The sequence below is a fragment of the Mustela nigripes genome, unplaced genomic scaffold, assembly GCF_022355385.1.
Source record: "Mustela nigripes isolate SB6536 unplaced genomic scaffold, MUSNIG.SB6536 HiC_scaffold_20, whole genome shotgun sequence".
NCBI lineage: Eukaryota > Metazoa > Chordata > Mammalia > Carnivora > Mustelidae > Mustela > Mustela nigripes.
The window spans coordinates 1496257-1513861 of NW_026739436.1; the positions used below are offsets into that span (position 1 = coordinate 1496257).

The following is a 17605-nucleotide window of genomic DNA, read 5'->3' on the forward strand; positions in this document are numbered from 1 at the left end:
TTTTTAAAGCATTTCGTGGTTTTAAGATATATGAAGGACAAATGGCATTTGGGGAATTTGAGACTATGTATTACAGGAAAGTAGTATATATAGCCTATATATTTAAAGATATTTCCAACAGTATGGTATTTGCTTTTTAATTTTTAGTTTGTTGTTTGAACGATTTTCTTTATCACTTAGGTCCCTGCAGAGAAACTGTGGGATGTCAGGTTCCATATTACAGCACAGGAATACAATATTATTTAACTTTTTACTAGTAACTTATTTATTTTTTACTATTTTTAAGTAAGCAATGTGCCCAACTTGGGAGTCAAATTCACAAGATCAGAGTTCCTTGTTCCACCAGTGAGCTAGCTGGGCTCTGCTTATTAGTAACTTTGAAACATAGTTTGGGTCCAAAGTTCTGTATGAAAAGAGAGCATCCAAATTTAAAGTAATGAAAATTCAAAATACATGTTTTAGGAGTTAATAAGTGAGTGTTTAATCAAATATATTTTTCGTTTTCTTTGTTAATTCTTTTTAAAGGGCTGTTAGGCAGTTTGTAGAAAAATGCATATATAATTCAAATACTCTACGTATTAAATAACATGTAAATATGAAAGTTCATTTTTTATGAAGCTACTACACAAGACTTACATTACATACTTTGAAAAAATGTAAAATTTTTGTATGTAATTACATACATTGCACACATTACATTACATATTCTGAAAAAAGGTTCATGGAAAAGACAATATACTTTATCAATACATCTTTATTGAAATGTGCGAAACCATTACCAGAGTATAATCCTTTTGCACAAACTTTGAAAGCAGGTTCTCTGATTTTTTTTTTTAATTAATTGGCTTAGTAGTTGCTCCAGGATAACCCTTCATCCTCTTTCCTTGTCGATGTATTCAGTTACAGTGGCAAGCGAATTTTCATTTTACTTAAAAGAATTTTCTTTTTTAAGCGAAGATAAAAAACGGCGATGGTTGCTAATTTTTTCTGCAGTCACAGCAATGAGGAAAACACATTTTCTGCCCGCGGCTGTTTGAGGACTTGCACACACCTTGAGAAGGCAGTTCGAGGCTAAGAGGCGGATGGTCTCCAGGGAGAACCGGGGGTGAATGAGGCCCAGAGAGACAGTGGGAGACGACCAGAGCCGGTCCGGTGCGGGCTGCCTCGCCAGCTTTGCCGCCGGGTGGCCAGACCACGGCTTCGCGGCGGCTTTACGGCCGAAGCCGCAGCAGCAGCGCGTCTGCGGCGGCGTCGGGCGGGTGCGCGGCGGAAGAAAGAACGTTGTAAGAGACTTCGGCCGACAGAGACCCCGCCGCTTGGGAGGCCACCGGGCTCCCCGGTTGCGGGGCCTAAGTGGCGCCAATACTAGATACCGAGGTGACCGCACTTCGACGGGGTCCTGTCAACCCTTCCGCATTTTCCTGGGTATCTCTCCCCGGCGGTGACGTGACGTGCTGACGGTGGGCCCTAGCCGGGGAGCTGGGCCGTTTTTTGTCAGCTCCGAGCTCGGCCCCTCCTCCCTCCCTCCGCCCGCCCCACCAGCCGGAGCCCGGCCCAGTGCTCTAAAGGAAGGCCGGCCTGCAGCGCTCGGCCCCGTTGCCGACTGTCCGTACGCGCATCCGGTGAGTTCCGGGCTCTGCCGCTGCCTTGGGGCCTAACGCTACTGGGGTGGCCTAGTTGGGGGCGCGGGCAACGCCTTTCGGCCCACACCGGGTGGTACGGCGAGGAGCGCAGAGCAGGCGCGGAGGAGGCCGCAGATAGGCCGGGGAGGAGCCTGACCGCCTTGAGTTGCGGCGGAGGTGAATTCCGTTGCCCGGGAGGGGGGGCGGGGGGGGCGACGGGGAGGGGGGTAAGGGTGGCTGGGGGATACCCTGTGGCGGGAGAGAGGGCGTCGAGGCGTCGGGTTGGCGCCGCGGCCCGCATGGGGCTCCCCGCGATGCCGAGGCCTAACTAAAAGAGGCGAATGTTGCCGGCGTGAGGTGAATGCCGCAGGCAAGCCGGAAAGATTTTCTGCTATGTAAATATTGGAGGGGGAGTGGGGAGGGAGGGGGAACAAGATGGTGGCGGATTTACGGCTGCTGCTTGGACGGTTGAAGGGGTTGTCGGGAGGGGGAGTCGCCATCTTGAAGGTGGTGTTTGGGGATAAAATTCCGCTACAGTCCGTGAGGGGGTGTTGGAGAGCCGCCGGTGGCGGCAGCGACAGCAGCAGCACTGGTGACCGATCCCGAGGCCCCGCACAGCGGCGGGTGCGCGCGTAGGGGGCGTGCTCCGTTCTGGTAGCTGCTATTAGCCTTGCCGCCATGACCGGCCCTAGTGCTACCTGCGTTTGGGAGCAACCCTACCCTTTCTGACAGTCATACTTGGCTTCCTGTTTTCCTCCCTTTTGTGCTGCATCGCTTTCGTTCCTCCTGTCGGTTGGTAGTCTATAAAACATTTTTTACTTAAGTAGATTCATTTGTGGCTTCTAGAAGCCCACAGTGAGGTTTTCTACCGTTGTCTACCCGAGAATCTTAATAATAAAAATTGAATTTGATAGGAAAAAGTTCTCACCACTCTTTTATACAGTCGGTGTGAAAAGCTGCATTTTGCAAACCTGAAATCGGAGAAATAAGTTAGAAGACTACTTACTTATTTGGAAAAACTTTGATATTTCTATTTAAATGGTTATTGATCACTTTATAATAGTTATTGAGTAGAAAGTGAGTTTCTGTGGAATCACAACAAAATTTGATGTGCTGTGTACGGTTGGTTTACATACCTGGAGCTATTTCGGTATTCTGCTGCAGTTTTAACGTGCAGTTCCATACCTTAGGGTACTTTAGATTGCTTATGGTTGGACTTTGATGGTGAGCTCACTGCAGTCGATGCAAGGGGTAGGAAAGATTGTGAAAGTTCTTAAAATGCACGTGTTGCTTGCAGTAACTTCGCCTGGTAGATTACTTTAGGACGTGTAAGTCTCTATTTCCGGCATCAGGAAAGTGTTCCTGAAATCGGTGGCATTTTGGAAACGTTACTTATTGAAAGAATGGTGGGACTTTGTTAGGTGGAGGTGTGAGTGACTGAAGGGCATTCTTAAGGCAACATTAAATTTACAGTTTCCTAGAGTGCATAGGATAGGTAGGAAAGTCCTGAAAATTCTGCCTGAAAACGGTAAATAACGACATCTGGAGACTGATTTCTAGCAGAGTGATCAAACACCTCAGTTGTACTTCATTTATTTAGCAGTTTTGGATCCAGTCATTGGAAAAGTTTCAAAGTTGAGAAATAATGACAGCAAGTAGTAAGTAAATCACTCTTTTCATTACTACAAAAATTATAAAGTGGTCCTACTTTTCACATGATTCATCTCCTTGACAGCCGTTCTTTTCTGTCTTGAATTCTCATTCCAATAACCTATTGCTCAGAAGTGTTACACTTCCTGTACTGAGTATTAATAACATTATTTTACCATTTTGAAGAGTAGATTAGAAGACTTAATTCCTAAAATATCAAAAGGCCTCATGCAAACTCCCCTACTTCCCTGAAGTAAGTCCTTCCAGAAAATGTATTTTTTTTACTCTCCACTAAGCCAAAAGTCATATTTTGATTTATATATATAAATGACCTAGATTAGAAAGTTTAAGGAAATACATGGAGCACTTGTTTCCTGAATTTTGTAATACACAAAGCAACATTCCTACTTGCGTATCAACTGTTCAAGCACTAGTGAGAGGAATTCTTATGTTTGTCATGAAGGTCCACACTTAGGAAAGTTTGAGGAACTGGTTACAGGAGACAGACTAGAAACAAGTTTTTAAGCAGTCTAGTTGTAGAGGTGTTAAGGAAAAACGTAAACTGTAGAAGTAGTTGCTTTATATCTTGACAGCTGGGAAAGACATAGAAGAGCTCTAAAGAAGATAGAATTATTTGCTGCACAGTACATGCAGCAGCAGCAGATGTGTTCCAGTCAGCAACAATGGATGTTCGAGATTAAGATTAATTTAGAGTCGAATGTATAATTAAGAAGACAGGTAAGTGTATAACTCTAAAAACTTTCTTTAAAAAAATGTTTAACTGTAAATGTTTTTTGCTTGAAGAGGTAGACATTAATGATCTGGAAAACTGGTAGATTATTAATTAGCCAATTATCGTGAATAAATCAAGTATTTAATTTTATATATATTTTTCACAATTTTCCTAATTTTTTAAAAATATAGAGTGCTTTTTGTAAATGCTTACTTTCTGACTGTTTACATTTGCATTTTCACTAATTAATCTTGGTGTTACTTTTTTTCTGCATATCAACAATATCAAACTTATTTTCTTTTTAAACTTTATATCCTAGTCTTTAAAATCCATCAACCCCATAAATTACTTTTTTTGTTTTAACTTAGCTAAGACAGGTAGATCACCATCTGTTATAAACACTTAATTTCTTCAACTTCATTCTACTCTTTTATTTTTATCTAGGCTTTTTTCTTTTTTCTTTTGCTGCAGAAAAAAATCTTTGTTCCACGCCCAGGTATTCTGCCTCCCTGACCCTCTTGATGACTTCTTTTTCTCGCTCATAAATATGACTAGATTTGATAATTCTATAAACATCTTACTTACACTGTTTCTTTGCACCAGCCCTTTTGTTTCATTTTAATCCACTTATTTATAAATCAGTATTTACCAGATTCTTCTGACCATGCTAATTGGGGTGTCACATAAAAGTGTTTTTGTGGGGCACCTCAGTGGCGTAGTCATTTAGTATCAGTCTGTCTCTTGATCTCAGCTCATCTTGATCTCAGGGTCGTGAGTTCAATTTCCCTGGTAGACTCCACAAACAAAACAAAACAAAAACAAAAAAACCTGTTTTCTACTTTCTCTGCTGTGGTTCTCCTTTTTTCACTTTTAAAGTGAGGCTCAGATGTACAACCTGGAGATGAAGTGTTATAAGCTCTACCAACTGAGCCAGCAAGGCACCCTTGGGGATATTTTTAAAACGTATATGGGGACTATCCCATGAATTTCTTCCTCTATCCTTCTTCTTGTTCTCACTGTCCTTTATTATGCTCACCTTGTTGTCCAAGTTTCTTACTTAGGATTTCCAGGTGCCTACTGTACCCAGCTAGCTTGCTGATATTCCATAGTTAATTATGACTGAAATAAAACTTGACACACACATAGTAAGTGCCTGAGAATGTTTATTGAAAATCTGTTATTCCATGGAGTTCCTAAAAACTTCTGCTTCATTTCTTTCTATTTGTGACTCCATTATTTTCTGATGCTTGCTCTTCTGTGCCACATGGAGCAATGTAGACATATTTTATTTAGCAATAAATCTATTATATCCTAACTAGATGATATTTTGTCTCCACAAATTTTGAAGATCCTAATTGTAGAGATAATTTCTTACCTTGTTTTGTCCCCCATCAGAATGATCTGGCACATAAACATCATCTCATTAATGTGTATTCACATATACAATATTTTAATGATTTATTACTGAGATTTTTATGGAGTCGAGTAGCTTTCCATTTGAAATTAACTAGCTAAATAGATACTGCATTTTGACAAAAGACATTCATTAGTACACTATATCCATGTTAGGAAAGCACCAGGTCAAAATGGACACTTGGGAATAACTCTAATTTGGAATGTGTGCCACCCTTTATTCTTACCGAATTATTTTTCAAAAGAATGATTTATAAAGGCATCTAATTACTTATAGAGTGTAACATAAAGAAGTCACTTTTTTTGTTGTTTTTTTAAGCATTCTCCAAGCCCAACTTGGGGCTTAAACTCAACCATGAGATTGAGAGTCCTGTGCTCTACCAACTGAGCCAGTCTGATGCCCCTTACTGCTTTTTTTTACAAGAGGAGTATTTGTGGAAAGATGTACATTAAGGAATCTGCAGTCTTTAGGGGTCTGGATGGCTCAGTTGGTTGAGCATCCCACTCTTAATAATGGCTCAGGTGGTGATCTTAGAGTTGTCGGGCTCCAAGCTCACTGGGGAGTCTGGTTGAGATTCTTTTTCCCTCTCCTTTGCCTTTCTCTCGTGTTTCTCTTCCTGTCTGTAAAATAAATAAATCTTGATAGGGGAGGGGAAAAATCTGAACTCTTAAAGGTCTTTTGAAAATGTAATTAATATTAACATATTAAACATATAAATGATAAAATGCTCCAAATGATAAAATGCTGAAAAGGGTCACTTAGGTAAAACAAATTAAGTGATAACATTTTCTTTCTTACTTAATTTTTTATTTAAAAAATCTTGCCTGCAAATTCAGTTAAAGGGTTTTCCTCACTTCATCCCAGCTTTCTTTTTTTCCCAGAAGTCATTGGTATCCTCACATATAGGTATGGAAATAATCTTTGAGTGATTTACCTTTATAGAGAAGGTTAGGTTAAGCATGTCATTTAACATATGTTCAACATCTGGTTCTAGGTTACTAGTTCTTAAAATGACCTGGAACCTGTGGAGATTGCTGATACCTTTGGAGAGTGCCTGTGAGGGAAAGATTATTTTTATAGTAATACTAGCAAGTAGTGGGGCACTGGGGTGGTTCAATGGGTTAAGTCTCTGCCTTCGCCTCAGATCATGATCCCAGAGTCCAGGGATCAAGCCCCTGCATCAGGAACTCTGCTCAGCAGGAGGCCTGCTTCTCCCTCTCCTACTCCCCCTGCTTGTATTCCCTCTCTCACTCTCTGTCAAATAAATAAATCTTAAAAAAAAAACCAAACACTCAGAAGTACTTACCTTTTTTACTTCCATCTTGCCATAAATGTACTGTACTGGGTTTTCCAGACACTAATGTAGCCTGATGCAAAATGCAATGAGGGAACAGATAGGTGAGGAGTCAGCTGTATTAAACTAAAAATTAGAGAGATATGCAAAAGATTTTACTTTTAATTGTTTTTTAAGGGAATGTAGATGGAATAGTCTTATTTGCCTTTTTTTTTTTTTTTTTTTTTTTAGTGTTTGTTTTAATCACCTAGTGCTAAACACAGGTGTACTCTTTAATCCTCCCCTCCTAGTCCTCAACCCTCCCTTACCTTCCCTTTGCTAACCATTAGTTTGTTCTCAGCAATTAAGTTTGTTTCTTGGTTTATCTGTCTCTTTTTCCCATGTGATCATTTGTTTTGTGCTTTGAATTTTATGTCTGAGAGAAATCATAATGGTATTCGTTTTTCTCTGGCTGACTTATTTCACTTGGTTAATACTCTGTAGCTTCATATATCATTACAAATAGCAAGATTTCATTTTATGATTGAATAATAGTCATATATATATATATATATTTTTTTTTTTTTTTGGTCCATTCATCTATAGATGGATACTTGGGCTATTTCCATAGTTTGGGTGTTGTAAATAATTTAGCTGCTATAAACATAGGGGTACATGTATCCCTTTGAATTAGTGTTCTTGTATTTGGGGGATAAATACCCAATAGTGTGATGCTGGATCATAGAGAGGTTCTATTTTTAACTTTTTGAGGAACCCCCTCCTTACTATTTTCCAAACTGGCTACACCAGTTTGCATTCCCACCAACATTGTAAAAGGGGTTCCCTTCATTTGTCATTTCTTGCCAACATTTATTTCTCCTGTGGTTGATTGTAGCCATTCTGAAAGTTGTAAGGTGGTATCTCATTGTGGCTTTGATCTGTAGTTCCCTGGTAAGTGATGCTGAGCAACTTTTATGTGTATATTGGCCATTTGAAAGTCTTTTTTTTTAAATTTAATTAAACAAAAATAAATTTTTTTAATTAAGCTCTGTGCCCAACATAGGGCTCAACCTTAGGATGCCAAGATCAAGAGTTGTCCGCCCCATTGACTGAGCCAGCCAGCCTCCCTTGGATGTCTTCTTTGGAGGAATGTCAGTTTGTATCTCTGCCCAAGACTTTTATTCCCCCCTTTTCCATTTTACCCCCCCCCCTTTTTTTTTTAGATTATTCATTTTGGGATGTTGAGGGGGTTTTTTTGTTTGTTAGTTTTTTTAAGATTTTATTTATTTATTTGACAGAGAGAGATCACAAGTAGTCAGAGAGGCAGGCAGAGAGATGGAGAGGCAGGCTCCCTGCCAAGCAGAGAGCCTGATGCTGGGCTTGATCCCAGGACCCTAGGATCATGACCTGAGGCAAAGGTAGAGGCTTCAATCCACTGAACCACCCAGGCGCTCCAGGATGTTGAGTTTTAAAAGTTCCTTAAATACTTTGGGTAATTACTCTTTATTGCATATGTCATTTACAAATATCTTCTTCCATTCTATAGATTGCCTAGTTATTTCCTTCACTGCACAGAAGCTTTTAATTTTAATGTAGGCCCATTAGTTTATTTTTTGCTTTTGTTTTCCCTTGCCTCAGGAGACCTAGAACACTGTTGTTACAGCTGATGTTAAAGAAATTACTGTCTGTGCTCTGTTCTAGAGTATTGATGGATTCCTGCCTCACATTTATGTCTTTCATCCAGTTTGTGTTTGGTAAAAGAAAGTGATGCAGTGGGGTGCCTGGGTGGCTCAGTGGGTTACAGCCTCTGCCTTTGGCCCAGGTCATGATCCCAGGGTCCTGGGATCGAGCCCTGCATTGGGGCACTCTGTTCAGCAGGGAGCCTGCTTCCCTTCCTCTCTCTCTCTGTCTGCCTCTTTGCCTACTTGTGATCTCTTTACGTCAAATAAATAAATAAAATCTTAAAAAAAAAAAAAAGTCATGCAGTGTCATTCTTCTGCATCTTGCTGTCCAGGTTACCCAACACCATTTGTTGAAGAGACTTTTTTCCATTGGATATTCTTTTCTGCTTTTTGAAGATTAGTTGGCTGAGAGTTGTGGGTTTATTTCTGGGTTTTCTATTTCTATTCTGTCCTATTGGTCTGTGGGTCTGTTTTTGTGCCAATACCATACTGTTTTGATCACTTCAGCTTTGTAATATAATTTAAAATCTGGAGTTGTGATGCCTCTAGCTTTTTTTTTTTTTTCCGGTGGCTTTGTTTATATGGGATCTTTTCTGATTTCATATAAATTTTAGAATTGTTTGTACTAATTCTGTGAAAAATGCTGGTGTGATTTTGATAGGGATTGCATTAAATGTGTAGATTTTTGGGGGTTGCATAGACAATATTAATAATATATGTTCTTGCACTCCATGAGCATTCCATGTGTTTCCATTTCTTTGTGTCATCTTCAGTTGCATTCATTTTCATTATTCTGTAGTTTTCTTTTTTTTTTTTTTTAAAGATTTTATTTATTAATCTGACAGAGAGCACAAGTAGAGAGGCAGGCAGAGAGAGAGGAGGAAGCAGGCTCTCCATGGCGCAGAGAGCCCGATGCGGGGCTCGATCCCAGGACCCTGGGATCATGACCTGAGCTGAAGGCAGAGGCTTTAACCCACTGAGCCACCCAGGTGCCCCTGTTCTGTAGTTTTCAGAATGCAGATTGTTTACCTCTTGGGTAATGTTTATTCTTAGGCATTTATAGGTGCCAAGGAATATAGGTGAGGTTTATTCCTAGGTGCAGTTACAAATGGGATTGATTCCTTGATTTCTCTTTCTTCTGCTTTGTTATTAGTGTATACAAATGTAACAGATTTCTGAAGGTAGATTTTTATCCTGCTACTTTACTGCATTTGTTTATCAGTTCTAGCAGTTTTTTTGCTGTCCTTTGTTTTTAGGGTTTTCTGTGTAGAGTATCCTGTCATTTGCAGATAATGAAAGTTTTAATTCTTCCTTACCGATTTTGATTCCTTCCTTTCTTTTGTTGTCTGCTGAGGCTAGGACTTAAGAATATTATGTTGATTATGTTAAATAACAGTGGTAAGATGGACATCTGTATCTTGTCCCTGACCTTAAGGAAAAGGCTCTGTTTTTTTTTGCCTTTAGGAGGTTGAAGTCTGTTCCCTTTTAACCCACTTTGTTGATTTTTTGTTTGTTTTTTAAGATTTTATTTATTTGACAGACAGAGATCACAAGTAGGGAGAGAGGCAGGCAGAGACAGGAGGAAACAGGCTCCCCGCTGAGCAGAGAGCACTATGTGGGGCTCAATCCCAGGACTCTGAGATCATGACCTGAGCCGAAGGCAGAGGCTTAACCCATTGAACCACCCAGGCGCTCCTTGTTGATGGTTTTTATCATGAATGGATGTTGTGCTTTTTAAGTAGTTTTTTCTGTGGCTATTGAAATGATGATATAGTTTTTTTTCTTTTATTGACGTAATGTATAATGTTGATCGATTTGCAAACATAGAACTACCATTGAAATCCAGGAATAAATCCCACTTGATTGTGGTGGATGGTTTTTTTTAGTGTATTGTTGGATTTGTTTTGATAGTATTTTTTTTTTAAAGATTTTATTTATTCATTTGACAGACAGAGATCACAAGCAGGCAGAGAGGCAGGCAGAGAGAGAGGAGGAAGCAGACTCCCTGCCAAGCAGAGAGCCCAATGCGGGACTCGATCCCAGGACACTGAAATCATGACCTGAACCGAAGGCAGTGGCTTAACCCACTGAGCCACCCAGGCGCCCCTTGATAGTATTTTTTTAAAGTTTTTTAAAATTACGTATTTATCAGAGAGAGCCCAAGCAGAGGTTGTTGCAGGCAGAGGGGGAAGTAGTTAGAGGGAGAAGCAAGGACCCCAATGCAGGACTGGATCCGAGGACCCTGGGGTCATGACGTGAGCCGAAAGCAGACTGTAAACTGTTGGAGCCACCCAGGCATCTGTTTTGATAGTATTTTGTTGAGAAGTTTTGCATCTCTGTTCATCAGAGATTTTGTCTTGTAGCTGTTTTTTAGTGGTGTCTTTATCTGGTTTTGCTTGACTCAATTAATGAATTTGAAACTTTTCCTTCCTTTCAGTTCTTGGAACAGTTTGTTTTTTTTTTAAGATATTAGTTATTTATTTAAGAGGGAGTATGAGCCTGTAGGCAGAGAGGCAGGCAGAGAGAGAGGAAGGGAAGCAGGCTCCTCGCTGAGCAGCGAGCCCAATGTGGGGCTCGATTCCAGGACCCTGGGTTCATGACCTGAGCTGAAGGCAGAGGCTTTAACCCACTGAGCCACCCAGGCGCCCCTGTTGGGAGTTTTTTGATGTTATGAATATATCTGTTAAGATTCATTTTCTTTGCTGATAATGTCTGTTAAATTTTCTATTTCTGTTTCAGTTTCCTGGCTGTATGTTACTCTGTATTTCTCTGTTTTTTCTGTTGTTGGTGTGTAGTTTTTCATAATTCTCCCTTATAATTGTATATCTTGGTGTTTGTTTTATTTCTCTTATTTGTGATTTTATTTATTTGGGGTGCTTTCTCAATCTCTCTCTCTGTCTCCCTCTCTCTCTCTCTCTCTCTCTCTTTTTTTTTTTTTTTAAAGATTTTATTTATTTATTTGACAGAGAGAAATCACAAGCAGGCAGAGAAGCAGGCAGAGAGAGAGAGAGAGGGAAGCAGGCTCCCCGCTGAGCAGAGAGCCCGATGCGGGACTCGATCCCAGTACCCTGAGCCGAAGGCAGCGGCTCAACCCACTGAGCCACCCAGGCGCCCCATCTCTCTCTCTTTTTTAAAGATTTCATTTTTTAAGTAATCTCTACACCCAGTGTGGGACTCAAATTTAAACCCTGAGATCAAGAGTTGCATGCTCCACTGACTGAGCCAGCCCCATGCCCTGAGTCATTTCTCTTTCTTTCTGTCTTGATAAATCCTGCTAGAGGTTCATAAGTTTTATTAGCTTTGTTCAAAGAACTTGCTCCTGGTTTCACTGCCCTGTTTTCGTGTGTGTGTGAGTGGATTTTTTGTTTGTTTTTTAGTTTCTTTTTTTTTTTTTAAAGATTTTATTTATTTATTTGACAGGAGAGATCACAAGTAGGCAGAGAGGCAGGCAGAGAGAGAGGAGGAAGCAGGCTCCCCGCTGAGCAGAGAGCCCAATGTGGAGCTCGATCCCAGGACCCCGAGATCATGACCTGAGCCGAAGGCAGCGGCTCAACCCACTGAGCCACCCAGGCCCCCCTGTTTTTTAGTTTCTATATCATTTATTTCTGCGCTAAAGTTTATTTCCTTCTTTCTGATGGTTTTAGGTTTTGTTTTTCTTTTTCTGTCTCTTTTAGGTGTAAGATTAGGTTGTAAATTGGGATTTTTCTTGGCTTCTTGAGGTACGCCCATATGCTATCAACTTGTTTCTTAGAACTGCTGTTGCTGAATCCCAGAGGTTTTGAACTCTGTGTTTTCACTTTCCTTTGTTTCTATGTACTTTTTAATAAAGTTATTTTTCTCTTCAGTGTTCCAAAAGTCATTGTTTATGCACCACACCCAGTACTCCATGCAATACGTGCCCTCCTTAATACCCACTACCAGGCTCACCCTACCTCCCACTACCCTCTCCAAAACCCTGTTTGTTTCTCAGAGTCAGCAGTCTCTCATGGTTTGTCTAATTTCTTCTTTGATTTCCTTGTTGACCCATTCATTGTTAAGCAGCATTATTATTAAGCTTTCATGTCAGTTTCATATTGTTGTGGTCAGAAAAGATGTATGGTATATCTTTGATCTTTTTTATTTTGTTGAGGTTTGTATTGTGACCTAATATGTGATCCATTCTGGAGAATGTTCTGTATGCACAGTGTTTGTTATGCTGAAATGTTCTGAGTATATCCATTAAGTCCATTTGGTCCAGTATATCATTCAAAGTCATTGGTTCTTTGTTGATTTTCTGTTTAGGTGATATGTCCTTTGATATAGGGGCGTATTAAAGTTCTCTGTTACTGTTTTATTATTGATGAACCCCGGACCCCTTTATGTTATTAACTGTGTATATATTTGGGTCCTTCCTAGTTGGGTGCATAAATATTTACAGTTGTTACATCATCTTGATGGAATGTCTACTTTGATTATATTGTGCCCTTCTTCATCTCTTGTACAGTCTTTGTTTTAAAGTCTGTATGAGTATGCTACACTAGCTTTTTTAGGCAAAGGGAGATTTTATTTATTTGTGAGAGAGAGAGTGTGTGAGTCATTGGGAGAGAATTAATTAGCACTGAGCAAGGAGCCCAAACTGGAGGTCAATCTCATATCTGAGCCAAAACCAAGAATGGATGCTTCACTGACTGAGCCATCCCGGTGCCTCTACACTGGTTCTTTTTGACATCCATTTGCATGATGGATGTTTCTCCGGCCCCTCAATTTTTTTTTTTTTTTTTTTTTTTTTGAGAGAGAGAACATGGGAGTAGGAGTGGGACAGAAGGAGAGGGAGAGAGAGAATCTTAAGCAGTCTTTATACTTAGCATGGACCCCATTACAGGGTTTGATCTCACAGCAGACATAACCTGAGCTGAAATCCAAAGTTGGTCACTTAACCAACTGAGCCACACAGGCACCCCTACTTGCCCTTTCAATCTGCAGGTGTCTTTTGGTCAGAAAGGAGGTTTTTGTAGGCAATGTGGCAGTCTTTTTTTTTAGGTTGAGTCTCTCCTCTTCTCCCCTGCCCATGAGCAGTGTGGAGTTCAACACAGGTCTTAAACTCATGATCCTGCTGTCAAGACCTGAGCTGAGATCAGATGCCGAACCCACTGATCCTTCCAGGCACCCCCTGTCTTGTTTTTTAACCCATTCTTTTAGCTATCTGTTTTTAGTAGATTTACATTCAAAATAATTGTTGATAGATATGTGTTGCCATTTTATTACTTGTTTTTTGGTTGTTTCTGAAAGTTTTCTCTGATTTGTCTCTCTTTAATGGTTTGCTGCTTTTGTTTAGTGATCTAGCTTTTTCTCCTCTTTATTCTTTCAGTATTAAGGTTTTTTTTTTTTTGTTTGTTTGTTTTTAAGATTTTATTTATTTATTTGACAGAGAGAGATCACAAGTCAGCAGAGAGGCAGGCAGAGAGAGAGAGGAGGAAGCACGCTCCCTGCTGAGCAGAGAGCCTGATATGGGACTCGATCCCAGGACCCTGAGATCATGACCTGAGCCGAAGGCAGCGGCTTAACCCACTGAGCCACCCAGGCGCCCCAGTATTAAGGTTTTTGATTTGTGGTTACCATTAGGTTTGTATTTGCCTCTTGTGCATATGGCGGTCCATATTAAGAAGTTGATGACCGGGACGCCTGGGTGGCTCAATTGGTTGGACGACTGCCTACGGCTCAGGTCATGATCCTGGAGTCCCGGGATCGAGTCCCACATCAGGCTCCCAGCTCCATGGGGAGTCTGCTTCTCTCTCTGACCCTCTCCTCATTTATGTTCTCTCTCACTGTCTCTCTCTCAAGTAAATAAATAAAATCTTAAAAAAAAAAAATGAAGTTGATGACCATTTAAGTTTGAACCCATTTTTTACACCTCTTCTCATGTTTTAGGTATATGCTGTCATATTTTACATTCTTTTATTTTGTGAGTTCCTTGACTGATTTTTTAATAGAAATCTTCATTTTTACTGTTTTTAAGTTTTGTACCCTTATTATGTCATTTTTAGTCTGTCTTTCCACTCAAAGATTCTCATTTAATACTGTTTTCAGGGCTGGTTTAGTGGTCACAAATTTCCTTTAGTTGTTGTTGGAAAGCTCTTTCTATTCTGAATGATGTCTTTGCTGCATAGAGTATTTTTGGCTATAAGTTTTTCCAGTCAGCCCTTTGAATATATCATGCACCTATCTCTTGGCTTGGAAAATTTCTGCTTAAAAATCTGCTGGTTCGGGGCGCCTGGGTGGCTCAGTGGATTAAGCCGCTGCCTTCGGCTTGGGTCGTGATCCCAGGGTCCTGGGATCGAGCCCCACATCGGGCTCTCTGCTCAGCAGGGAGCCTGCTTCCCTCTCTCTCTCTGCCTGCCTCTCCATCTACTTGTGATTTCTCTCTGTCAAATAAATAAATTAAAAAATCTTTAAAAAAAAAATCTGCTGGTACTCACAGGGTTTCCTTTGTATGTAACTGTCTTCTTTTGCTGCTTTAATATTTTTTATTACCATATTTTGTCATTTTAATCATATATGTCCTTTTTTTTTTTTAAGATTTTATTTATTTATTTGACAGAGAGAGATCACAAGTAGGCAGAGAGGCAGGCAGAGAGAGAGAGGAGGAAGCAGGCTCCCTGCTGAGCAGAGAGCCAGAAGTGGGACTTAATCCCAGGACCCTGAGACCATGACCTGAGCTGAAGGCAGCGGCTTAACTCATTTAGGCACCCAGGTGCCCCAGTCACATATGTCTTGGTGTGGATCTGCTTTTCCTGATTTTGTTTCGGGATCTGAGTGCCTCTTGGATCTGTATATGTTTCCTTCTTGAGCAGGGAAATGTTTAGCTATTCTTTCTTAATGTAAATTCTTTGATCCTTGGGGTGCCTGGGTGGCTCATTCATTAAGCATCAGCCCTCTGCCTTCAGCTCAGGTCATGATCCCAGGGTCTTGGGATAGAGCCCCTCATCTAGCTCCCTGCTCAGTGATAAGCTTGCTTCTCTCTTTGCTACTCTCCCTGCTTGTGTTCCTTTTCTCGCTGTCTCTCTCTGTCAAATGAATAAATAAAATCTTTAAAAAAAAAAATTCTCTGCCCCATTTTTTGTTTCCTCTTTTAGGAAAGGTTTGTAAGACAAATATCAGTGTATTTGATGGAGTTATTGAGTTCCCTAGGTCTCCTCTTACTTTGCATAATTCTTTTTTTCTCTTTTGTTCAGTTTGACTACTTTCCATTACTGTCTTCTTATTCCATTAGATGTGATTCCCATTTTGTTTTTTTGAATCTTTTATTTTTGCTGTGTTACTCCTTATTTCTGTGTTAATGGTCTCACTGATGCCCTCCACTTTTCTCAAGTCCAGTGAGTATCCTTTTCATCATTGGGTTTATATTTTCTATCAGGCATGTTACTTATATCTGTTTCACTTAGATCTCTAGTAGCAGCTTTGACCTCATCTTTTATTTGGGACAGATTCCTCTGACTTGTTTTGTCTAAGTCTCCGTAACTGTTTCCTTATTGTAAAAGTCATCCATGTCTCTTGTTCTTGAAGGTAAGGGTTTTATGAAGAAGAGGCACTATAGTGTCTCTATTTCCCAGGTAGTGTTCCCTATTTCCCAGGGCCTGTCACTTCAGGTAGTGTCTCTGCCTAATGCTGTGTACATTCTGCTGTTTTGTCTTAGCTGCTCTGTCCTTCAGACCAGTTGCCTGCAGGGGCTGTCCTTGCCTGCAGTGGGTAGTGTTTGGTCCCTGGCATGAATGTGGTGGTGAGTTTTAACTAGGTGTGCTCTGGTCTGCCTATGAAATGAGTCCTGTTACCACTGCTGCCAGAGCCGAAGCCTTACAAAACTCCAGGTGGGGAGATGCTGTGGTTTGGACTTGTCTTCTGGGGAAGAGCCGCCACACTGGTACTGAGGCAAGGGAGACTGGGAAAGGTGGTTCTTCTGGACTGTGGCATGCTTAGGGCAGGGTTTGGTGTACGCTTGTTAGGGTAGGGAGTATCTGTGCTGTGCCGTTTACCACAGGTGGCCCTTTGGGTATTCTGAGGGGCAGGGAAGGGAAATGGTGTTTGCTAGAGCCTTTGTTCTAGGGGAGGGTTTCCCTGTGAAAGCTGCCTCTTTGAGACATGCCTGAGATGAGCAACTAACTCCCCTACTGTATGCCCCAGGCTTTAAGTTGTTTGCAAGAACTCAAGAAATTCAGTCTCTCTTGTTTTTCAAGTCAATTACTGATGCCCCGATACCCTTCTTCTCTATACCGCATCTGAAGAATTACCTCTCTCAGTGTGGCCTCTTATTTGCCTTTAGTTGTGGAGTCTTCAAATCAGTTTCTGGGTATTTAGGAAGATTTGATGGTTATCTGGTTGTTTACAGGACTAGATGAGGCTAGAGTCCTTCTGTTCTATCCCCATCTTCCCCTCTATATAAGAGATTTAATTTTTAATTTGGCAAATGCTTGAAGCAAATACTTTGCATTATGTTGATAATGACTTCCTAGTTGAAGTTAATAAGCAATGTTCGTGAAATTATTCAGTTGTAATATGTGTTAATCTTTAATTTTAAACATGTATTCAGTGATATTTATACAGATGTATTATACAGCCATGCATGTTATCTGTACCTTTGTATTTATACTTATATATATTCTGAGCCACAATGTAAAATATATTTCTTTCTATAGGTCAGGATCAGAAAAAGTTAGACCCTCTCCAGGACAGTGCACAATTCTTGTCTACAGATAATTTTTTAAATATTGACAGCATAATTTATGCAAACAAAGTCTCTTTGAAGTTCTTGAATTTTATTTCATCAGGGAGCCCTGAGGTGAAAGGTTGAGTAATAATTAAACAAATTATTCATATTCCTTGTATTTTAGTAAATAAATATTCTCTGGTTTATTTATTCCTAGGTACACTTAATGTCTTCAGTTGTTTGAAATTCAGAACACTGGGGCTGTGAACATCTTTGCATGTAATTTTTCTCTCTTGGGTTTATAAAATGGAATTGGTATATTGAAATGTATTGACAATTTTATTAGAATTCCCAAGTTCGGGGCGCCTGGGTGGCTCAGTGGGTTAAAGCCTCTGCCTTCGGCTCGGGTCGTGATCCCAGGGTCCTTGGATCGAGCCCCGCATCGGGCTGTCTGCTCCGCGGAGAGCCTGCTTCCTCCTCTCTTTCTCTCTGCCTGCCTCTCTGCCTACTTGTGATCTCTGTCTGTCAAATAAATAAATAAAATCTTTAAA

The 17605-nt window shown here is 40.5% G+C and overlaps 1 protein-coding gene across 1 annotated transcript in view; it reads left to right on the plus strand.

The window, feature by feature from the left end:
* The first annotated feature begins 472 nt into the window (after nucleotides 1–472).
* Nucleotides 473–17605, plus strand: part of LOC132008040 (zinc finger X-chromosomal protein-like) — a 61671-nt gene continuing 44538 nt past the window's right edge. Inside the window, exon 1 of the mRNA XM_059386444.1 lies at nucleotides 473–1799. The gene's annotated coding sequence lies outside the window, so the exon portion shown is untranslated. The remainder of the gene's footprint in view (nucleotides 1800–17605) is intronic.